At 35.5% G+C, this 25948-nt stretch overlaps 1 protein-coding gene across 2 annotated transcripts in view; it reads right to left on the minus strand.

Moving 5' to 3' along the window:
* Positions 1-24759, minus strand: part of LOC123524545 (eyes absent homolog 1-like) — a 178896-nt gene extending 154137 nt beyond the window's left edge. The window contains exon 1 of one of the 2 annotated variants that reach the window (XM_053538733.1): positions 24615-24759. The gene's annotated coding sequence lies outside the window, so the exon portion shown is untranslated. Of the gene's footprint in view, positions 1-2263; positions 2352-24614 lie in introns of those variants that run through there. The other variant, XM_053538735.1, reaches the window with a different exon arrangement.
* Between the last annotated feature and the right edge of the window lie 1189 nt (positions 24760-25948).

Genomic DNA, 25948 nt, shown 5'->3' on the forward strand with positions numbered 1-25948 from the left:
ATATTTGACTTTTAACAAAAAATTCTAAGTTAAAAAGGGGCATAATTCTGTCAAAATTCAAATCAGAGTTATGGATATTGTTTCTCCTGGTGTAGACTTTGATGGTAAATAAGTATTTTAAGTTTCAAGTCAAAAGCTTTGATAGTAACAGAGATATTTGACTTTATCAAAAACTTTAACCAAAAATTCTATGTTAAAAAGGGGCATAATTCTGTCAAAATTCAAACCAGAGTTATGGGAATTGTGTCTCTTGGTGCAGACTTTGATTGTATATAACCATTTTGAGTTTCAAATCAAAAGCTTTAATAGTAACAGAGATATTTGACTTTATCAAAAACTTTAACCAAAAATTCTAAGTTAAAAAGGGGCATAATTCTGTCAAAATTCAAATCAGAATTATGGGGATTGTTTCTTCTGGTGTAGACTTTGATGGTAAATAAGTATTTTAAGTTTCAAGTCAATAGCTTTGATAGTAACAGAGAATTTGACTTTATCAAAAACTTTAACCAAAAATTCTAAGTTAAAAAGGGGCATAATTCTGTCAAAATTCAAATAGAGTTATGGAGATCGTTTCTCCTGGTGTAGACTTTGATAGTAAATAACTATTTTAAGTTTCAAGCCAATAGCTTTGATAGTAACAGAGATATTTGACTTTATCAAAAACTTTAACCAAGGGCGACGCCGACGCCAACGCCAAGTGCAATAGCTCTACTTTTTCTTCGAAAAGTCGAGCTAAAAAGGGGGAATAACTCATGAAATATTGGTGTCAGAGTTATGGAAAGCACCCTATATGATTTCAATTTTGGGATATGAAACAACAGATTGATGCAAATTGTAAGTAAAGGGGGGTTATAATTAACAAATTATTGATTTCCGAGTGATGGACCTTGTCTTATATGATGTAGGTGATGATAAGAAACAACCCTTTAAGTTTGAAGCAAATCCATTTAGTAATAACAGAGAAAGAGTCACCAGAGACATCTACCTTGTCATATATAATGCCCATGATGATGTGGGACAAATGTTTCAAGTTTGATAGAAATCTACTAATGTACTAACTAGTATCAAAGGTCGTCAAAATATTAGCCTGAAATCTGGAAGTGGACGAAGCAGATGTGAGTAGGATAGCTCTTTGAACATATGAGCCACGCCATGGGAAAACCAACATAGTGGCTTTGTGACCAGCATGGATCCAGACCAGCCTGCGCATCCGCGCAGTCTGGTCAGGATCCATGCTGTTCGCTAACAGTTTCTCCAATTCCAATAGGCTTTAAAAGCGAACAGCATGGAACCTGACCAGACTGCACGGATGCGCAGGCTGGTCTGGATCCATGCTGGTCGCACACCCACTATGTTGGTTTTCTCATGGCATGGCTCATATACATTGTCAAGTCAAGCTAAAAATCTAGAAGGCTCAAACAAAATATAATGTAAAACTAAAACATCTTTAAAAATATAGGTAATACTGGATTTGTGCTTAAAATTACTTGCGATTTTCAAAATCAAACAAGCTTGATTTTTTATTTTAATTTGCATGCAGAAAAAAGAATTTTTTAAAACTAATTCTTTCACATGTTGATATATTAAATATGGATTTCTTGGTGAAGTTTAAAAATCCATATTCATTGATAATATTATGGTAAAATATTTAGATTTTCGCTTACTAACAATTTGAACGTCATCTTTATTATGATAAAATCTAAAGCATTAAAATGACTGTCGCCATTATATGCATACCTGTTTCCTGTTTGCGAAAATATCCCCATGCGACTTTATACAATAGCCGTACAATTTTGGTCAATTAAACGTAAATTAAAATTCAGAATATCTGTGACAAGGTCTGATCTAACACAAGCCGCATTGTATCAATACAAAATAAATATTTTCTCACAAGCCATAACAATCAAGGCCTTGAAAGGTTTTCAAACTTTTAAACAAAATCATTGAGAAAAAAAAAGTACAATCTAAACATTTAACTTTTAAAAATGCAACATTTTATGCATCGCCTTTTCGAGGAAGTTTAAATTAAGTTTAAAGTTGTTAAGACTATTGCATAGTCTCTTGAAACCTCCGACCAATGCACAAGGACTGCATGGGTGTAACTCTGTTGTATAGGCCTTCATTATGCCTGAAGATCAAACTTTTCACAACAATACCCAACAGCCTTGTGCTTCATTTGTATACAAAACGAAGCTAACTGGGTTTGTGAACATTTAATTGAAACTTTCCTATTAAACAATGATATATTAAATGTCAAACTTACTTAAAATCTTCATACTCCGCAGCTCATTTTACTTTTTCCGGCACACTTAATACAAGTAAATACTACCTCATTAATTCCACAAGCAATGGACTAGTCCTTGCCTTGCTATAGTTAATTTTGTCGTGATTTTTGTCGAAAATAATCATTATACTATAAAAGATCATGTAGCGTTTAATTTTCTCGTGAGTGACACTTCATATTATATGGCAATTCCCAATAAATAAATACAGAGCTGAATGAACACAAAAACTTTCTTTCTACTCAGTGTAGAGCAAGGAAAGTCTAATTGGCAATGTTTTTGTTTGAAAAATAATGCATCAATCGACAAAGCCCTCAAATCCTGGTAAAATATCGTATAAAAGAAGAAAAAAAACTTATTGAAAATTCAACACAGAGAAAGTTTCACAAGGTCATTTTGAACGACAAAAATGTACAGTTAGATGTTCTGAACCTAGAATTCTGTCATTTGTCAAGATAGATTTACCCTAGCATCGTAGCTGAAAAAAGAAGTGAATGAAAAAGATGTTTTAAAGAAAGCTCGGAAGCAGATGTGCTGTCATAGAATTTTTTGCAAATATGATAGCCAAAAGCGTGAAGAAAGATAAAACAACCTTGAACGTCTGCAGCATGCTGCAGGTTTTGATTATCATAAGACTTAAAAGTACATTAATTTTTTTTCTGTGGCATTTAATTTATTTCCAGTATTGGATGTTACTTACACCGATAGGAGGGAATGGTATACTTATTAACTTTCAAACCTTAAAAAAACAATGTTCTACATGAAGTTGCAAAAATACAAGCACATGGCCATATCCTGTTTTACAGTGATTCAAATTATCGTGCACTTTAGTTACTTTACAAGACGGGCCATAGTAGATTCAATTCATTCACCTGACTTTCTTAATCATAAACGGTACCAAATGTGTTTAGTATAAACTAGTGGTCCCTAAATGGGGTTAAGTGCCACCATAAAAACAAATTTGGGAAAGAATCTTACAATGATGCTACAGACCAAGTTTCATGAGATCCATCAAGCAGTTCATAAGCAGAAGTCACTAAAAGGTTTTTCTATTTTAAGCTCTAGCAACCCCTAAAAGGGATCAAGTGCACCCATTTGAACAAAACCTGGAGAAGACCTCATAATGATGCTACAGACAGACCAAGTTTGATGAAGATCCATCAAGAAGTTCATGAAAAGAAGTTGTTTAAAGATATCACCATTATTAGCTCCAGCAGACCATAAAAGAGGCCTAGTATCCTCATTTGAACAAAAATGTGAGAGGAACTTCTACTACTTATCATGCTCTAATGAGGATCAGAGAAGCAGTTCATGAGAAGTCGTTTAAACATATTTCTAGCTTTAACTTAAATGAGGCAACATCTGAACAAATTTGGGAGAGTACCTTAAAGACAAAGCTTGATGAAGATACACCAAGTGGTTCGTGAGAAGAAGTTTTTAAAAGGTACTTCAACATTTAGCTCCAGTGGCCCCTAAAAGGTGCAGGCTGATCTTAGTCTGCACTGGTCACAAAGGCGGAATCACTTGCTGCCAGCAAAGGTTAAATGACCTCTTCTCATGAAGCACATGATAGATTGCCATCAAACCTGGTATGTAGCATCATTTATAAGGTCCACTCCCAAATTTGCTCAAGGGGGGACATTGGTCCCCTTTAGGGGTCATTGGAACTAAAAATAGAAATACCTGTAAGTGACTTCTTCTCATGAACTGCTTGATCTTCATCAAACTTGATCTGGAAGGTTCTCTCTTCATGTTATTCAATAGGGGTCTGCACTTTTCGCTATTCAGTCAGTAAATTTTCAGTGAACACCCCTTCCACTAATAAATGGTACTGCCAAAATTGAATGGACCAGTCCATTTTATTTAGAAATTTAGCAATGTAAGGGTTAAAGGCAGGGCGTTTGGTTGACCAAAGGTTCCGGGTTTTGACCCACTAAAATAGGGAAAGACTCGTATTTGACCCGCACTAAAAATGCTCCATGCGTCTGCTTGACCCCTAGAAATTTTCTTTGATGCGTCCCAAGTTTGGAAGTTCTGCCCCTTGTCAATCAAAATCCTTGTAAATTTTAATATTGTTCGCTGCCACAAGTGGAAGTATGGCAGTAGGCGGAGCATCGTATATTAATTAGCTACTGACAGATGTCAATCACGCCACGCACTGACTGCCACGTGGTCATCTCGCGGTTTGTAACTACATGTAGTACCATCATTATCAAAGGTGTTTATTGATCAATGTGTAAAAGTTAATTGATAAACAAAGCACAGAAGAGCAGCCTATTATCTTGTTTGCATCACTTGTTAATTAGCGGCGTACTGAAGGGGTACAACAAAAGGTAGGTGACAATAATGAAAGGTCTGTTGGTTCGATAATTAGGAGAAATCAAGTGGACAACACTTCTGATCTTTCCATTTTTTCCGATTTCAATACATTAATTTTACTCATATCTGATTGTTATTATAAGCACATTTTCGTACCGCAATTATCCGAACGCAAAAATTAGACTCACTTTTATTTAGTTCTCGAAAATGTTCAGACATGATTTATGCTTTGAAAAAGTGGCAATTTTGTGCTATGAACTTTACATGAGTATTTTGTGACACTATGGCTCAAAGAAAACTATTTGATCTAGGATTTATACGTGGTCAGAAATGATCTAATGACAGTGATAATGACAGTGTGTGTGGTACGCCAACCAAACATTCTAAGAATGATGTTAGTGATGCTGAAACACCCAAGTCTAAAATTTAACGCAAATTCTGAACTGAATGGCTTAGTGAATAATGCATGGTTAGAAATGAAAGAAACAAATGGAGATACGTTGTTGTATTGTACTTGGGTGTCGTGAAGCAAAAAAGAACAATCCTTACGCAAACAGTGGTAGTTCAAACTTACAAAAGAATGCACTTGATCGTCATGCAAATAAGAATCCTTGCCACCTAGAATTAGCCAATGCTAGATTACTCAAACATTCCAAACAAACAACTAAGGACGTTATTGAGAAACAAGAATCTAGACAGACTTCAGAAAGTTCTGCATCAAAGGTTTGTATAGTAGATGAGTAGACATTTTAACAATCACATAAACAGTTTAAAAATATATAAAGAACTACTGTACCTGGGGTACACCTTCTAGAAAGATTTTCAAAATTGGTAGAATTTCAGTTATTAAAATATTCTACAATAATTATTAACTAATATGAATATTCCATGACCTATAACTGAACCTTGGGGTACACCTATCATTATTCATTATAAAGAAACATTATAATTAACAACTGTGTATATAGATTTTAAAAAATACAAGATTTATTTTTGTCTGAATATGGCATGACCTAGAACTGAGCCTTGGGGTATGCCTGAACTTATTTTTTAAATTTTATTGAAAATATGCATCAGTGAAGCACACACGTAATAATATGTATTTTTTATTTTCAGGAAGCCCAGATCAGAACAGCGTTCTTTGTGGCAAAGAACAACCTTCCCCCGAGTACCCACAATAAACTCATTGAACTTCAGCGGGAAATGGGTGTGCAGCTCTTCAAGATAAGGCTACCATCTACACCGGTGCTGACTCCAGGGATCAAATGATTGATGCTATCAGTGATCACATTCAGGACATGGTGAAAAACGACATTCTGTCTAGTGATTTTGTTGGGGTGATTATTGAAGAAACTACTGACATCACTATTCACAAGAAACTGAACATTTATTTCAAGTACTTTAAGACAAATACATCAGACACTGTGATTCACTTTGTGGACTGTGTCAGTGTTAGGAAGGGTAAAGCTGGGACATTAGTAGAGGCTATCACAGATCAGTGTGCTAAGATAGACTTTATATGATGAGACTGGTGTCCATGACTAGTGACGGTGCTAGTATAATGACAGGACGTAAAGGTGGTGTTGGTGCACTGTTACGGAAAGTTAATCCTAGACTAGTTCAGGTACACTGTGTCACCCATAGACTGGCCTTGAGTGCCGGCCAGGCCTGTAATGAAGTTGAAGAATCCTTTTCTGATTATCACCAGTGTATCAGTATTTCAAAAACTCAGCTATTCGATACAATGCCTTGAGAGAAATGCAGAATGTGCTAAATGACGATAAAGGTGATACTCACGTTACCCTTAAGGAACCAGCCAGTTTCCACTGGTTGTCTCTTTTGATTTATTCTAAGAACAGCATTCCTGATTGATGTGCTCCAGTGTGTGAACAAGCTGTGTAAACTATTCCAACGGGATAAGTTGAACATTGAAACAGTGACTGTAAATGTAACCTCCATGAAGGCCACATTTGAAAGCTTCAAAGTGAAAAATGGAGCGTGCTTAAAAAATGCCTTTGAATCACTGACAGAAGGCAAATACTTGGATGTTAAAGTGATGGACATTCCCCAGATATGCATGGGCTTTCAGTCAAGTTCTGACACTTACTTGGCCAGACTTGTAGACAATATAGACACACGGTTTGCAGAAGAATCCATGGCTAAGCTTACCCTTGCAAATCGAATTCTTAATCGAAGCAAGCTGCCTGTAGCCACCTCCGCCATTATCAGTTATGGAGATGACGATCTTGAACAAATCATTGACTGGCTTGGGCCAATCGAGGGATATGATGGACTTATCGACCCACAGGGAATGCGCCAGGACTACATGCAGTTCAAAATGACTGTGAAAAATATGAGAGGACAATCATTAGCAACTGTATGTCAGACTGTAATTACAGAGTATAGCGAGTGTTTCCCTGACTTTGTTGTACTTGCTAAGGATGTACTGACAGCACCTCTCACTAGTGTTGCGTGTGAAAGGGGCTTCTTCACACAAAATTGCCTTAAGACAAAAGCACGACTTAAACATGATAAGGTTGCCAAACTTATCCTTATAACTGAAGAAGGTAATTCCCTCCAAACCAACTTCCCTGCCAAAGACATTGTTTAACGTTTCAATGGAATGACAAAAACAGAAAGAAGAAAGTGAAATGTACATGTATAACTTAGTTGCTAGTGTCATAAATTTACACAACAAAACATTCAGACTGTGTTGTGCTGTTATCGCTATACCGGTATACATTTTGTATTTATATAATTACAACATAGATTTCTGACAATATGTGTTTAGACTTGATAATGCTCATTAGTTTTTTTAAGTCATTGTATTTTAGTGCTTGATGGAATCATTAGCTGTTATACATGAAAGGAGTATATCTATATAATTACGACATAGATTTCTGACAATATGTGTTTAGACTTGATAATTAATGCTCATTAGTTTTTTAAGTCATCGTATTTTAGTACTTGATGGAATCATTAGCTGTTATACATGAATGGAGTTTATTTATGAAATAAGAAGTAAATGTATATATGACTTAGTCTTTATGGAAAGTTCAAAGTACACTTGCATGATTTTTTATTCATTAAAGTACATAAAATATATTTACGTGTTTTGTTTTCTTGTAGACTTGTATGAAGACTAATGTATTTGTTTTAGATCAAGTTTGTGGAGTTGCATTAAATTTATGACTGTATAGCTTGACCTCTGAAAGCTGATCTTAAGTCTTGAAAATTTGATTTTGACCCTTGAAAATTTAGGCTGAAGAGTCAATGACTCTTGAGTTTCAGAACCTACCGAAAGCCCTGTTAATGGTTTTAAAATAGCCACTAAAAAGGTCAATTGGAGCCATATCAACACCTTTGAGGACCTTGCCAGTAACCTACTGACCGGGTTTGATGTACAAATGTAATTCTGACCAGTAGTTTCTGAGGAAATAACGTTTATGTTAACTGTTGACAATGGACCCAGATGATGGTATATGGATGCCAGACCATCCACCTATACCAATACCTCACCTGAACCTTTGGTTCAAGTGGACTAAAAACAAACTTACATATAAAAATCTAAAAGGTAAGGGTAGACTTCCTGTAAGAGAACAGCAAACACAACCAGTGGAACACTCTGAAAGCAGGCCAGCCACAAACAGGAACTGTAGTGACAGGTTGCCTCAAATATCCATCAACAAGACAAGTACAATTTAACTATATGAAAAATATAAGAATGGGGTAAAGAAAAGGTGGGGGTTGGGGTGGTATTCTGGATGAAAAAATCCAAGCTTTCTGTGAAAAATAATATGAAACAGCAAAAACAAAATTGCCACAAGCCTTTTTCTAAAAAAAACAAAACTAGAGCTGCTTTTGAGAAAATCGCATGTCTCCAACAACTGCCTAATCATCTAAATAGTAAGTCTGTCTTAATATACTGTTTACTCACTACAAATATACCTCTGAAGAGTAAAAAGGCTGATTTTGGGTAATTCAAGGGCCATAATTCTGAAGTGGCTTGGGCCATTTGGCTAGTTAATGAACTTGGCTGAGGAGTTATGGTCAAAACCATTTGGTTCAAGTTTGGTGAAGATCGGATGAGAAATGTTCGACTTAGAGCACGGACAAGAGTAAAAAGGCGGAATTTTCGGTAATTCAAGGGCCATAATTCCAAAGTGCCTGGGCCAATTTGGCTAGTTATAGAACTTGACCGAGGTCTTATGGTCAAACACATTTCGTTCAACTTTGGTAAAGATCGGATGAGAAATGTTCGTCTTAGAATGTGGACAAGATTTGTAACAGACACACACAGACAGGAGTAAATCAATATGTCTCCCACACCACTGTGTGGTGGTAGACATAATTAGGCACTGCCTCAGTTGGGAATCGATCAGGCTTTAACTCATCCCATAAAATTTGAAAACATTTGAGGGCCTCAAATAATGTTGTTTTAACTTCCGGCCCAACTCTTTTGTATATTTACATTGATGTATTTATGTATGCCTGTTGTATTTGTGTGTATAGAATATATATATATATATATATATATATATATATAATTTAAGGCGCTTTCGTAATGTCTGTATTTGGGGGATTATTGATTAAGTAACTTTCTGATATAATTATAATTGAATTACTAGGATTACGTTAGTAATAATTCAATTATTTCCTCGGATCAGTTACTTTCAGAGAGAGAAATATGCTTCTCTGGTCCCAATCAGTTATAAAACTAAAAAGTCACTATGATTTGTGATACATGAAAATGAGATTTGAGTATATATATGCAAATTTGAACCAGTACGAATGTGTAGTACAATTCGGGGTCGTATATAAAGCAGTATCGAACTATCTTATGGGTAGTGGACTTGCTGTGGCATGTGCGTGTTGTTCATGCTAGGACGCTTTGCCGTAATGGTCTGGTATATTGTGGTGGTGATTAGTTGTATTAAATAATTATCGTTACTATATAATTATTTTAATGCAAACTTGTTGCCTAGCGGATCTTCTCACGTATGGTAGTATATGTTGTGATTTATTTATAATCCTTAACCACATATCTATATATATTAATTATCCTCGAAATCCATGATTAACTTTCAGCGAGAGAAAATTATAGCTTTCTGTCCAATTCATTATACATGACAAAGTCACTACTGATTTGTGAGACATGAAAACAGAGATTTGAGTATATATATGCAAATGTTGAACCAGTACGAATGTGTAGTACAATTCGGGCTCGTATATAAAGCAGTATCGAAACTAATCTTATTGGGTTAGTGGACTTGCTGTGGCATGTGCGTGTTCGTTTCTACTGCTAGGCGCTTTGCCGTAATTGGTCTGGTATATTGTGGTGGTGATTTAGTTCGTATTAATTAATTCTCTCTACTATATAATAATTTATAATGCGAACTTGTATCCTAGCGGATCTCACGTATGGGAAAGTCAACTGTTCTGAATATAATTATATCCCTTAACACAAATTATCTATATATATTCAATGTATCCTCGAGATCCAGTTAACTTTCAGAGAGAGAAAATATAGCTTCTCTGGTCCCAATCAGTTATAAAGACTAAAAAGTCACTACTGATTTGTGAGACATGAAAACAGAGATTTGAGTATATATATGCAAATGTTGAACCAGTACGAATGTGTAGTACAATTCGGGCTCGTATATAAAGCAGTATCGAAACTAATCTTATTGGGTTAGTGGACTTGCTGTGGCATGTGCGTGTTCGTTTCTACTGCTAGGCGCTTTGCCGTAATTGGTCTGGTATATTGTGGTGGTGATTTAGTTCGTATTAATTAATTCTCTCTACTATATATATATATATATATATATATATATATATATATACAATAAAATATGATTAAACTGTGCACATGCCGGAAGTACACATTTTCTAATTCGATAGTATATATCTCATTCTATATACCGCATGTTACCGTACAGGGATCGATCCCACTTGGCAACGAAAAATCAGTACCATCAATTCCCTATGAACTCCATAATTATGCAGCATGACTTTGAGGTCTATTTATGAAATCAGTTCGCTATTATAACAGAAGCAGTTGACTTATAAAATCATTTATCCAATAAAAGTGTTTGGCAAGACATGATGTTATTGAACAGTAAGATGACACTTTGCAATGATGACATTGTAAAATAAGCTACTATTTTATGAGATGACACTGCTATTTCTACTCCGCCAGGTGATGCACAATTTCATGTTGAAAAACAGGGTGACTAACATTTGAAAAAAGTGTGATACATGTCTGAACACAAGGTGATATAAAATTTGTGGAAGTGCTGGAAGACAACAGGTTGTAATTTTTGGATAGAAGAACTGGTGCTAAATGACTTTTTGGGGGAGGCCCGAAGGGGGATAGGGGAGAGGGTGTGTGAAAGACATTTTAGACAGTTTTCACTGTACAACATTTACAGTGCAGTCAAGTTTGTTACTAACTAATTCTCCTTTTCAGTTAAATATAAAGTTGAATAGTTGCAGACTGTATCAGTTTTATTTTTGTTTGCTTTGTTAGGTTTAATACACTGACACAATTTTAGGTCATATGGCCACTTTCCAGCTTTGATGGTAGGGGAAGACCCTCAGGTGCCCCTCCCTGCATTATTTCATCATGAGTGGGCACTTGGGTAGAACCACCAACCTTCCATAAGCCAGATGGATAGCTTCCTCACATGAAGAATTCAACGTCCCAAGTGAGGCTCCAACTCACATTGGTGAGGGGCAAGTGATTCGAAGTCACCGACCTTAACCACTTGGCCATGGAGGCCACTAACCATATCAGATACTTCAAGCTGATAGTATGAAAATTTATTTATTTAGTTGGTTAAAAGCTAAAACGTCCATTGCTATCTAAAGACAAGAGGACCATGATGGTCCTGAATCGCTCACCTCTTCCCACATGACCCAGTTTTGAGTATGACGTCGTTTTTTCTATTATTTGACATAGTGACCTAGTTTTTGAGCTCATGTGACCCAGTTCTGAACTTGACCTAGATATTATCAAGATAAAAATTCTGACCAATTTTCATGAAGATCCATTGAAAAATATGGTCTCTAGAGAGGTCACAAGGTTTTTCTATTATTTGACCTATTGACCTAGTTTTCGAAGGTACGTGACCCTGTTCTGAATTTTATCTAGATATCATCAAGGTGAACATTCTCACCAATTTTCATGAAGATCTCATGAAAAATATGGCCTCTAGAGAGGTCACAAGGTTTTTTTATTTTTAGAAGTCAAAAGATTTTAATAATTTTAGACCTACTGACCTAGTTTTTGACCACAGTTGACCCAGTTTCAAACTTGACCTAGATATCATCAAGATGAACATTCAGACCAACTTTCATACAGATCCCACGAAAAGTATGGCCTCTAGAGAGGTCACAAGGTTTTTTTATTATTTGACCTACTGACCTAGTTTTTGAAGGCACGTGACCCAGTTTCAAATTTGACCTAGATATCATCAAGGTGAACATTCTGACCAATTTTTATGGAGATCCATTCACAAGTATGGCCTCTAGAGAGGTCACAAGGTTTTTCTATTTTTAGACCTACTGACCTAGTTATTGACCGCACATGACCCTGTTACGAACTTGACCTAGATATCATCAAGATGAACATTCAGACCAATTTTCATACAGATCCCATGAAAAATATGGCCTCTAGAGAGGTCACAAGGTTTTTCTATTACTTGACCTATTGACCTAGTTTTTGAAGGCACATGACCCACTTTCAAACTTGACCTAGATATCATCAAGATGAACATTCAGACCAACTTTCATACAGATCCCATAAAAAATATGGCCTCTAGAGAGGTCACAAGGTTTTTCTATTTCAAGACCTACTGACCTAGTTTTTGATGGCACGTGACCCACTTTCAAACTTGACCTAGATATCATCAAGGTGAACATTCTGACCAATTTTCATGAAGATCTCATGAAATATATGGCCTCTAGAAAGGTCACAAGGTTTTTCTATTTTTAGACCTACTGACCTAGTTTTTGACCGCACGTGACCCAGTTTCGAAGTTGACCTAGATATCATCAAGGTGAACGTTCTGACCAACTTTCATACAGATCCCATGAAAAATATGGCCTTTAGAGAGGTCACAAGGTTTTTCTATTACTTGACCTATTGACCTAGTTTTTGAAGGCACGTGACCCACTTTCAAACTTGACCTAGATATCATCAAGATGAACATTCAGACCAACTTTCATACAGATCCCATAAAAAATATGGCCTCTAGAGAGGTCACAAGGTTTTTCTATTTCAAGACCTACTGACCTAGTTTTTGAAGGCACGTGACCCACTTTCAAACTTGACCTAGATATCATCAAGGTGAACATTCTGACCAATTTTCATGAAGATCTCATGAAATATATGGCCTCTAGAAAGGTCACAAGGTTTTTCTATTTTTAGACCTACTGACCTAGTTTTTGACCGCATGTGACCCAGTTTCGAAGTTGACCTAGATATCATCAAGGTGAACGTTCTGACCAACTTTCATACAGATCCCATGAAAAATATGGCCTTTAGAGAGGTCACAAGGTTTTTCTATTATTTGACCTACTGACCTAGTTTTTGAAGGCATGTGACCCAGTTTCAAACTTGACCTAGATATCATCAAGGTGAATGTTCTGACCAATTTTCATGTAGATCTTGTGAAATATATGGCCTCTAGAGAGGTCACAAGGTTTTTCTATTTTTAGACTTACTGACCTAGTTTTTGAAGGCACGTGACCCAGTTTCGAACTTGACCTAGATATCATCAAGGTGAACAATCTGACCAATGTTCATGAAGATCTCATGAAATATATGGCCTCTAGAAAGGTCACAAGGTTTTTCTATTTTTAGACCTACTGACCTAGTTTTTGACGGCACGTGGCCCAGTTTCGAACTTGACCTAGATATCATCAAGATGAACATTCTGACCAACTTTCATAAAGATCCCATGAAAAATGTGACCTCTAGAGTGGTCACAAGCAAAAGTTTACCGACGGACGGACGCACGCACTGACGCACGGACGGACGACGGACACCGCACGATCGCAAAAGCTCACCTTGTCACTTTGTGACAGGTGAGCTAAAAAGTCAAGCGGGGCGGTGGTCTAGTGGATAAGGTGTCGGCCGCTCAATCCAGGGGTTTGAGCCCCACTGGGGTCACGACCATGACATCTCATATGACACTAGTACTGGTTTTTCCAGGAAGCAGACTCGAGAGTGGTTTCAATAAGCTTGAAGCTTTCATCACAATCGAGCTAAAACAAATTAGTAAAAACTAAAAGTCAAATGCAACAGAATACAGAAAAGTAAGACTAAGAAGACAGAAAGTTAACAAATGGTTAAGAAAATTCAGTATATGGCTGTCAGTGCTTAACTTTATGCAAGATGTATGCATGATATATGACAATTTATACTGTAGTAAATATTATGCAATTCAATATCTACATTAGTTTTGGAGATTGTAACTTGCACACAAAACTTTAACCAGGATTTTCTAAGTCAAAAAGGGGGCATAATTTGCTCAAAATGCATATCATAGTTCTGGGATTTGATCAAGTGAGATTGGTTATTGACCTAGAAAAAGAAACAAGAGCTGTCACAGGAGACAGAGCGCTTGACTATTTAGATGCTGGATAGTGAAAACTGGGCACACACCTGAGGAGTTGTCACTGGAGTATTTATTTACTACTGTGTGGATGAATACATTGAACAATTGCTTAAGTAAAAAGTATTTAGCAATAACAGGGAAAGAGAAATGTATCAAAACATTAAATAAGTATGAAAAGGTTGTAATTCATGGAAAATTTCTGCAAAAGTAATGCACCATGACATTCTGTCTTATCATGTGGCTAAAAGTGTGGAGCAACTATTTTAAGTTTGAATCAAATAAGTGAGATAGAGCAGAAGTGCATCTCAACTTGATCCTTAAATTCTAGTAAAACGGGGGCATAACTCATAGCATTTTGGTGCCAGCATCGTGAATAAAATCCATTTAGTAACAACAGAGAAATAGTGAAAAAGCATCAAAATTTAACTGAATTCTAAGTAACTAGAGCTTGTAGAACACGAAATGCCCCCCTTGATGCATTCAGTAATTCCACAAGGGACAGAAATTATTTGGTCACTAGGCACAAAAGTTCTACTGTTCTAGGTCAAAGTGACCTTGACCTTTGACCTATTGACTTCAAAATCAATAGGGGTCATCTGCTGGTCATGATAAACCTCCCTATTAGGTTTCGTGATCCTAAGCCCAAGCATTCTCAAGTTATCATCCAGACACATTTTTACTGTTCCAGGTCACTGTGACCTTGACCTTTGACCTACTAGGGGTGTCACGATACGCCTGAAGCATACCATGATATATTGCAATACATTATCGTCGTACTGCAATATGTAACACAATATATTGCTTCGTAAACTAGAGCTATGACTTGAGATTCTTTTAATCCTGTAAAACCTTTATACACCTCCATACTCTTCAAATAAGTTGTAGAAAGTAAAGATAAGCTAAAACAAATACAATGTATCACTTTCAAGGTTTTGACTAGAAATATATGAGGGTTTCAAGACTATAAACATAAACTAGAAAGTAACATAAGAAATGTATATGTGTGCAGAACTGTTTTAAGTCAATTACACTGTGAAAGTTACTACATGTGCAATAGTGCACTACTTTCGGTTTCATACTCGGATGAAGGCCAGTCTATATGCGTTTTCAAGTTAGTTGTCCCGTCCTTGTATTTTACGGTACCATTGCACAACCAACAGATTGCAATAGCATTAACAATTTTCTTTGTCTTCAGATCGAATTTTAACCCGAAATGAGACCTTAGATTTCCCTTTTTGCCATTTTGTTTGCGACAATTTTAAAGCAGGCACTTTTGTCTACCATATTGTTTATATCTAATCATTGTCATAGAAAGATTGGATACATGCGGTAATCAACTGCTGTAAGCGCCTGCATGACCCGGAACGCTTATTTATTCGATTAAATTTTTTAACTAATATTTCAATTGAATGAACCATGAAAAAAATGGCAGTTCGCGGAACGTGTTTGACAAAGAAAAAATGCGAGGAAATACCATAGGAAACCGGTATGTTGGCTGCGTATCGCGATGCAATACAGTTTGGCAACATATTGCAATATACCGGTATACCGGTTTATCGTGACACTATGACCTACTGACCTCAAAATCTTTAGGGGTCATTTGCTGGTCAGGACCAACCTTCCTTTTAACTTTCATGATCCTAGGCCCAAACGGTCTTGAGTTATCATCCGGAAACCATTAAACTGTTCCTGGTCACTGTGACCTTGAACTTTTACCTACTGACCTCAAAATCAATTGGTGCCATCTGCTGGTCATGACCAACCTCCCTATCAAAATTCATGCTCCTAGGTCAAATCGTTCTTGAGTTATCATCCTGAAACCATTTAACTGCTCTGGGTCACTGTGACCTTGACCTTTGACCTACTGATCTCAAAATCAATAGGGGTCATCTGCTGGTTATGATCAATTACCCTATCAACTTTCATGATCCTAGGCCAAAGCGTTCTTGAGTTATCATCCGGAAACCGTTAAACTGTTCCTAGTCACTGTGACCTTGACCTTTGACATGTATACTGATCTCAAAATCAATAGGGGTCATCTGCTGGTGATGACCAACCTCTCCATCAACTTTCATGATCCTAGGCCCAAGCGTTCTTGAGTTATCATCCGGAAACGGATTGGTCTACATACCGACCTACAGACATCTGCAAAACAGTGTATACCCCTCTTTCTTCAAAGGGGGGCATGAAAAGGGAACAGTATGTCACTAAATATACAAAAATGTATGTCCATTTCAGGAATAATGAACTAACAATACTTTTTTAAAAAGCAAATTTTATGGTAAAAGATAGTACATGTAAAATTATCAATATTTATTCATTGAAAACAATAAAAAACATTCTACAAGCAAACATGTAACTCTGACTGAGCTTGCAATACATAGAAATTCACAATTGACATGACTGTGTCTTGTGTTTTTTTTATTATCACTTAGATTGCTGTCTGAATCGTCATGCAGATTCCAGCCACTGATGCTGTAAATGTTAGTTTATTCTATATTTTTACAACTGGTTTTACTTTGACTAGATGTTGTCGTTGCTGGTGTGATAATTTAAAGCGGTAAACGAATCTGTAGTTTTCCGGTCTATCTGACGAACAAAACATCAATTTTGGGCGTACTTTGGCATGTTTATAATCAACAGATGCTTACATTATCATGCATTTTAATGACGAGGTTTAAGGGGAAGTAATTACAATCTACAGTTTAACAAACCAAAACCATACCCTAATATCAACATCAACAAATTTGATTTCAGACCCCAATTTTTGTGTCATGTTAAATTGTGAAAATTTCCAGGCATTTTTTCCAACTTTCATTTGGGAGTTTTAGACATAAAATTGGGAATAAAACATATTATTTTTCATTGGGATTAGGCCCAAATCGACCTAAAAAAAACCCAATGAACTTGCATGCAAAACTTTAACAAGGATTTTCTAAGTCCGAAAGGTGGCATAATTTGGCCAAAATACATGTCAGAGTTATGGGACCTGGTAATTGACTTAGAAAAAGAAAATATAAGCTTCAATGCTATATGCCTTTAAATGATAGCTATACATACTTGCATGCAAAACTTTGACCAAGGTGTGACCCGGATGCCAACACCAGGGTGAGTAGAATAGCTCAGACTATTCTTCAAATTGTTGAGCTAAAAACCATTGTGCCAATAGACACTTCCTTTATTATAGGTAGAGGCTAGGGGTCCGGTCACCGGACCTCTAGACCTGGTTACCGGACCTCTAGACAACCAGCACAGAACATGTTGAAACAACGAAAAAATATGAAAATAAATTTTTGAAATCATCTCCTGTTTAGATAAAATTATAGTCTAGCTCTTTGTAAATACTGTAAATCAGTATTCATATTGATTACCGGACCTCTAGCCTGCCCTGTACGGGTTGTCTAGAGGTTCAGTAATCAGACCTCTAGACTCAGGGTCTAGAGGTCCGGTTACCTGACCCCTGGCCACTTCATTTATTATAAGACAAAAATTATACATAGATATTCCCTGGACAAGCTTACTGTGGCTGAGTGGCTGCTTTTTAATTTCTGACTTTTGCAGCCACCGCACTGTACAGTTTAACCGTCACAAAACAAAATGTAGTATATGTCAGAGAAATTCGACTAAGATATTCCCAAGCAAGGTTACCTTTGTATCAAGTATTTCTACATGCATTATAAATAAACAGGCTGGTAACATTGCTATAAATTATATCAAAAGCTAAAAAAAAAATAGTCAACTTTTTACATTTTTTTCATATTAAAGGGAGGCAATTACAAAATTTCATAAAAAAGTATCAAAGTAAAAGTAAAAATTTCCAGAAGAGGTATAACTCTATGTAATAGGTCTTTGTTCCTGAAATACAAGAAAACTGAAAAAAAATATCATAAAATGTTGATTAAATGATAAATCATATGATTTAGCTTTAAACAAAACCGGGTGATATGTATGGAGATGATACCCGGAGTTACAGTAAGTTGTAGAAATGAATGGACTGGAGTATAAAATATGAAAGATCGGTCGCAAAGTTTCGAACCCGGACTTCAGATGTTAAATTATTATACCCCACACAATGTCCAATGCAATTTTCCCATTAGTTTAACTTGAATAATATATCATATTTACAAGCGTTTTTATATCTCGTGCGCACAATCATTATTTTCAATTTCTGCGCATGTGATATTATACAATAATTGCCTTTTGGTGAGGTCGATATGAGCTGCGCCATGAGAAAACCAACATCCGCGCAGTCTGGTCAGGATGCTAACGGTTTCTCTAATCGCAATAGACATTGTTGGTTTTCTCATGGCGTGGCTCATATGTGGATTTATCGGCCTAATAAAAGCAATATCAACCTCAGGCGAATTTATCGACTTGATATCGCTTTAACAGGTCGATAAATCCACATATCGACCACACATAAAAGGCGACAATTGTTTTATTATTAAATCCAGCCTACTCATAAGTATAAACATTAGATACAAATGTCTGCAGCCTTAGGTCATCTTTCGTGATTTATTGTATACGACGTCGCATTGTTTCAACGTAATAACGTGTGGACGTTACAGCTGGAGGTCAATACGTGTGTTTGGCTCCGCCTTTGAGAAAATACGACTTTTTATCGTTGAACATGTGACTACATCTAGAACAAAGGAAAGGACTATCAATATAGATTTAATGTTAAAAACAATAATTTCATATCACATGCGCAACAACGCTATTTTGTTTTTCTGCGCGTGTGATATTACATTTTCATGTCTCCCTATGAGAGATCGATACTTTCGTACTGATTGAAAGACGATGCGCTTATTTATACATAGGATTAAATTACTTTATCTTGTGTTCATACATGTGTGAACCCGGCCTATTTTTCTTTTCTGCTTTTGAATGATTTGAAAACAATTTTTCATCAAATATTAAGCTGAAACTATCACCATCAGATTGGAAATTAACTAACTAGAGCAAAGGAGTCTAATATCGACCCTCTTCTATTATCGACCCCCCACCCTTAATTGATACTTAATCACATTTATTACTAGAAATCATGTGATCATGTCATTCACTGTCATTTTTACATCACAAATTTTCTTCATGCGCCATTTTGAATGTTTACATACAGTGTGACTGCATGAGATAAATTTCAGTGCCAACCACTACATCGTCCGTTAAGGTAGGTATCTTTCTGTTAAATCAAATTTACCGTTTTAATGGATCGAATCAGTTTAATTTTGTATTTAATCCTACTATAATACACATATAGAACCCATTTCTATCAGCCATTTTTGTAGTCTCTTGCAACTTCTGGAAAGATTATGTGGGGGTCGATAATAGCAGATTGAAAATATGACCTTCTGCTATTATCGACCCCCAATTAATTAAATTTATATTATTTCTTGTTGCTTTGAGAAAAGCACTTAATTCATAACTTTAACATGTCCAAAACATTGTGGAATGATACTTATTTCACTTGGGTATTGATTACATTTTACTCGAACTTTATCATAGACTCTCAGTGTAAAATCTCAAACTTTTAACTAAAATAAAGGTATTAAATCAATATAAAATTTCAATGAAACTTCAAAGTTTTGTTGTTTGTAGCATCATCTGAAGCATGTGCAGAGAAAAATCTTGATTTTATTTCTAAAATAGTGTGATATTTATTTCTAAAGTCACTATTATGTTCATTGTAAATATACTTTGTTATACCAAAGTGGAAACTGGCAGGTACTCTAAAATGCAGCTCTCTGATTGGTCAGTTAGAAACCCTAATGTTCTGTGATGACTCATGATAAAGTTATGAATGCACATTTTAGTTGATCACAAGGATTAGAAATCTCCTAAAATAAAAAGAAAAAAAGCGCAGAGTCTCTGAAAGTTCGTCATAGTCTGATGTTTCTATCATTTATGATGATAGTGACAGTTATGACGATTTTGACGATTTCTCTGATGGACAAAATGATGATGGACAGTGCAGACAGCTTAGACCAATGTCAGGGGTGTGGTCAGTCTAATGGGAAGCCAAATGAGTGAAAAGGCTGTGATGAATGCCCAGGGTGGTGGCACATTAAATGTACTAAGCAACCAGAACTTCACTTGTTGACTCCAGAGGACTTAAAAAAAGTTAATTTTAAATGTATAAAAATTGAATGCTAAAATATGTTGTTAAGGCTGTAGATAATAATGGATAATCAACTTTGTTTGAATGTTTGAATTATTTATCTCTTGTGTGTGGCTAATGTTATATATAAATAACTATTATCTAACATTTACAATTTGTCAATCAAAAGACCAAATATGAAACTGTGATAGTATGAAAGACCAAATTTATAAATAAAAAAAACACACATGAAATAATATTTTCCATGAAATCGTAGTAAAGTGATGCTTTGTTTATATGCTCAGTTGCATAACTTCAAATTGCAATTATGACAATAAAGGACAAATAAAAATTAACTTTAATAATATTAAGTTAATAATAATATTATGCTTGATTTTCAGTGTTTTCAAAGTTTAAAAAAAAAAAAACTAGGGGGTCGATAATAGCAGAAGTGGGTCGATAATGGCAGACACATGTCACGAGACAGAATATTAGACCATACCTTATTCTGTATTGTAACAAGTGTTTTCATTGGTTGAAATCGACCAATGATAGTTTGTCTCAAATATATGCGTCACTTTGTCCCCGAAAGTGAAAGTAAGAATATGTACGGTAGATTATGGTCTTAAGGGGTCGATAATTGCCTCCTTTGCTCTACTAACTACTAAGAAAATGAGTGCTCTCATTATATCTTCCGTAGTTATCGCAGTTTTTCGAATGTTACTGCTGCTGATTTTGTTGAAGTATGCCCATAAATACAGCGATATGTAACCTCAAGACTATACCTATCAAAAAGTATTTTATACAGTGAAGTCACGACAATATCTAAGTGCTTACTAGTAAAACTTCCTTAATTCTGTCTTCATTATTTGGTAAGTAATAACTTTTTTAATGTTAAATAAATCATTTCATTAATTTTTCGGTATAATAAAATAAATAATGTATTCCTGAGAGGGTGATCCCTCGAAATAACTCTATCCGTGACTAATATTTTTCAATGCGACAATTGTAAGTTACTGTAGAGAAAGAGTTTAGTATTTAAAATGTAAATGTATAATAAAATGCTGACGAAAATGGGCTTAAAATCCCAAAAGGCCACAACAGGAAATAATTCTTCCCGGCTAATTCTGGCTTTTAAGTTGGTCGGGACTTTGATATGCACAGTCAAAATTTTCCTAGCGCCGCAGCATGAAAATGAACCTGATAGTCATTTTATAATTTTATTTTATTCAAAAACATTTCAGGAACATTTTCAGAAAATAAAAGATACATACTGAGTGGCAAACGATCAGTAAAATGTTTAATAAGAAGTACTATTTTATGTTTTTCATTACGCCGCTTTTGTGTGTAACATGTATTCAGGTGTACACGCGTAACAATAAAGGCCGGAAAGAAATCGAAAATGGCTAACAAAATAAGAATATAATTAAAATGAAATCTATGCTGTTGTAAACTTTTTTTGGTGATTAACTTATTTTTCCCTTAGATACAAGCATTTGTATGTAAAAATTGAGTGTGCAATAGCTGCGCGTGAAAATAGGGTAGGAGAAAATTAAGATAATACCGCGAAAACGAAGAAGGAGACCCCTGTTTATTTTTCGCTCATATTAAAATTCAAATTTTTTTTTTATCACAATTGTATTTGTGAAAAAAAAGAACACAGTACTTAGTCATTCCGTTTGAAAATATATAGGTTTCAATGGGCCTGTTATACCAAATGAAACATAATTATTTTTTGGATATAATGGACAACCCAAAAAATAAATTAATCTCCGTAAAAACAGAAACGTCACAACTATATATATTTAGGGCTGAGCTAAAATGTGATTTCTCGACGCCACTTGCGTAAGAAGTACAAATTTTACCTTTTCAATACAATGTAATATCGGGTGAAGATCAACTTTTACTATTATTTAAACAAGTTATGAAGGATGCAACTTGTTTTTGGAAAATCCCGCTCATTACACCTTCTTTACCGCAAAGTTGAAAAAAAATATGCAAGGTTAAAACTTTTCTGAGATGCTTTATGGATTTGGCCACACATGGGCAGTTTAACAAACCATTTTATCTGGAGATTACACTCAGATCCTTCGTAAAAACTGCAAACTATCGTGCAATTACTCTGTATATATACATTTAAAAAAGAGAAACAGTTTAATCTGCATAATTACAACAGGTTTGGTTCTACCAGTGAAAAACTCACAAAACGTAGGGTCTCAGAATGCGACAGCATTAAAGCTGCTCAATATAGATCCAAGTACAGTTCACTTCCGGTGTGGTCACGTGACCATAGTAAAGTAAGCAATGTTAGAGTAAATCGTCTGCAGTACACTGTGATATTGATAAATTTACAAAAAGAAAAAAAATCTTAATGAAGAAATTTGTGAGATTTGAAGAAACAACATCCATTCAAAGTTTTATTTTGCTTTTTCCAGACTTATTTGTAAATTATGATAAGCGGGCTCAAACGATTCTTCTGTTGTTATGTATCAAAAATGCCGAGCACTAGCAAACTGACTGAAAGGGCATTCTGTATACAATAATATATCAATTCAACCTAAATAAATTGCAAAGTTTTGCAAGATATGTCTAACCATTGAAGTTTAATCTTGAAGTATCTAAATGCATAATCTGAAAGCGTAGAGCATTGGTAAATATCCAAATGAACCTTAACAAGTTTTTACTTGGTCTTTTTTCACGAAACAGTGTGAATCGTTCTATATATTGAGTGCAGTTAAATGGTAATTTTGTTCCCATTTAAAAGATTTCTTTTTTTGTGTCGAGTTTTGGTTCATCAACTAATGTGAAATACACTCGATGACTGCTTCCTGGAAACTAACCAGTACTCGCACCGAAAGAAGGGACTGTTAGAGTCACGGTCAAAATCCGTTGACAGGATTCGACCCCGTGACCTCCGGATTACGAGACATCTGTACAAAAATGGAAAAAGGTGAAATTTGTATCTCGATTCTACTCTATATAGTTTTGAACTAATTTGAATATAACTTAAGTAAGTCAGTTTATTCAGAGATTGCTTGTAAACTTGAAAAAAATATTAAAAAAATAAATTTAAAAAAATGTTAAATATCATAGCAACCTGCTGAATATGAAATCGATTATCGAAAGTGCAAAGACTATGTCACAAACTGCAAAGTACCACCATATATTCAATTTGTGACTTTCATCGTACATCAATTCAGTCGACTAAGTTCCAGAGATACTCAGAATATTGCTTGAACAAACCTATCTCAGTATTTGTTTCTATATATTTATACAGGAATATTTTGAAAATATGGGGTACCGTGTGTAAAACTTTTCAATATTCAACGCTGCATTCTTCGTGCGTAATCGGTATCCCGACCTATCCTAAATTTTTTACATGACCCTAAATGTTTTATGGTCTTTGAGATTTTTTAAAAACTTTTTAATAAAAAGTTTTAAAAAACTGCTCATTCTATTCTTTAAAAATTGTCAGTGATATTAGAAATTATTCGTATTCATTTTTTTTTTACATAAAATAATTTCCGTAAAGTCTCACTGAACAAAAAAGTATAAAAAAAAACCTGCCTATTTACTACCTATTTTTAGGCATGTTACCGGACACAAAGATTTAGGCTTTGGGAATGCACAGGTGAAACAAAAACTCTTTGAGGCCCGAGAGGAATTCCTTTCTTCGGAATATAACAACTTTTTGGACAAACGTGATAATAAAATAGTATATAATGATAACGATACAAAATTTCGGGAAATAATTAGAAGGCTCGTCAAAACAACGCATATATATAATGTATAACGACTTCCTGTGCACAAGTTTACAAATTATTTTAAGACGTTTTTGCAACCAGAAAGAACACGCAGTCTTGACCCATTCATCAAAGAAGTTCCTCGCGAGCATCATAAAGTTTTACTAAATTCTAAATATGTAAGTTGATATTGACACGATATCCTTCGTAACTATATTGGCCTTCTGTCCGTAAGTTTCCGGTGGTTTCCGTACAATCGGAATCGGCTATTTCCGTGGTTTGGGCCGGGCCGGGCCGGGTCTTATTAATAACCTGATAAAAATGGTGCATAAGTTACATATTTCCAAAATAAGAATTCACCTGAGAGGTAAACACTTTTAATGATACAAGATAATTTTTTTTTATTTAATAATTATTTATAGTCGGGTTGCAAACATACTGTACGTAAACTGAATACGAAACGAGTGGGATGCGAATTCGTCTCTTCTAGACGCTGTATATCGGTATATTGCAGTATCTTTTAAAACTTATCTCGTAACATAATTTTTACCTGTATTCACAATATCCAAAGATGCAAATTGTTTTAACTGAACGTCGCAACAACACTCATGTATACTTCTCTCGAGTAAAAAAAAAAAATTTCAAAACTTTCCCGTTTTCTGTCGTCGAAGTAAACACAAGAAAGAGTATCAAGGGGAGATAATAAGGAGGCCCGGCCATGTGACCCTATGGCTATGCACAAGTGATGCCATGAAGAGAAGAGATTGTCTGTGATATTTTTCTATTGTCATAAGTTATAAACGTCATCGTCTTCTTGGTTTTGTTCTTCTTCTTCTCTTGTTGTTGTTGTTCTTCTTCTCTTCTTCTTTCTTCTTCTTCTTCTCCTTTACTTCTTCTTATTCTTCTTCTTCTCTTCTTCTTGTTCTTCTTCTTCTCTTGTTCTTCTTTCTTTTTTCTTCTTCTTCTTCTCCTTTTCTTCTTATTCTTCTCTTGATCTTGTTCTTCCTCTTCTTTTGTTCTTCTTCTTCTTTTCTGGTTCGTCTTCTTCTTTTCTTCTTGTTCTTCTTCATCAGCCACGACCTCAACTGGAACACACATATCAACAGAATAACAACAAATGCAAACAGAACACTAGCTTTCCTTAAACACAATATTAAAACAAATCACGAAAACGTCAAAGCACTTTCATACAAAACACTGGTCAGACCACAATTAGAATACGCCTCATCTGTATGGTTCCCCCATACACAGGTTAACATACATAAGCTGGAAATGGTCCAGCGGCGCACAGTCAGATGGGTTAAAAACGGTTATTCACGATACACTAGCGTAACGGATCTACAGAACACCTTAGGCTGGAGCACACTTGAGAAGAGACACCTAGACTCCAAACTGGTCATATTCTACAAGATTTATCACCACCTTGTAGCCATACCACTTCCAACTTACTTAGAAGTCCCAACCAGGTTAACCAGACAGATGTACCCCCTCAGTCTCCGCCAAATTCATGTCAACTTGGACTTCTTTAAGTTCTCCTTCTTCCCTCACACCACAGTCCTGTGGAACAGGTTACCTCCGCATACTGCGACTTTGCCTGATCTTTAATCCTTCAAGCAGGCAGTGGCCCTGTTCCAGTATTAAATATAGCAGTTGTTTTTAACCTTCTTTTACTCTGTTACTATTTTTAACATTTTAACAATCGTGCTATGTCTCATAGTCTCACTATGTCTGGAAGACTTCTTCCAGTTTTACTTTTATTCTTCACTAATACCTGGCGTGCACCCTGCCCATAATACTCGCAAAATGTTTGAGGCAGTAACCATAGATAGAGATAAATAGATCTTCATCTTTTTCTTCTTCTCTTCTCTTGTTCTTGTTCTTCTT

This window comes from Mercenaria mercenaria, chromosome 3 (genome assembly GCF_021730395.1).
Source record: "Mercenaria mercenaria strain notata chromosome 3, MADL_Memer_1, whole genome shotgun sequence".
In the NCBI taxonomy this organism is placed as follows: Eukaryota; Metazoa; Mollusca; class Bivalvia; order Venerida; family Veneridae; genus Mercenaria; species Mercenaria mercenaria.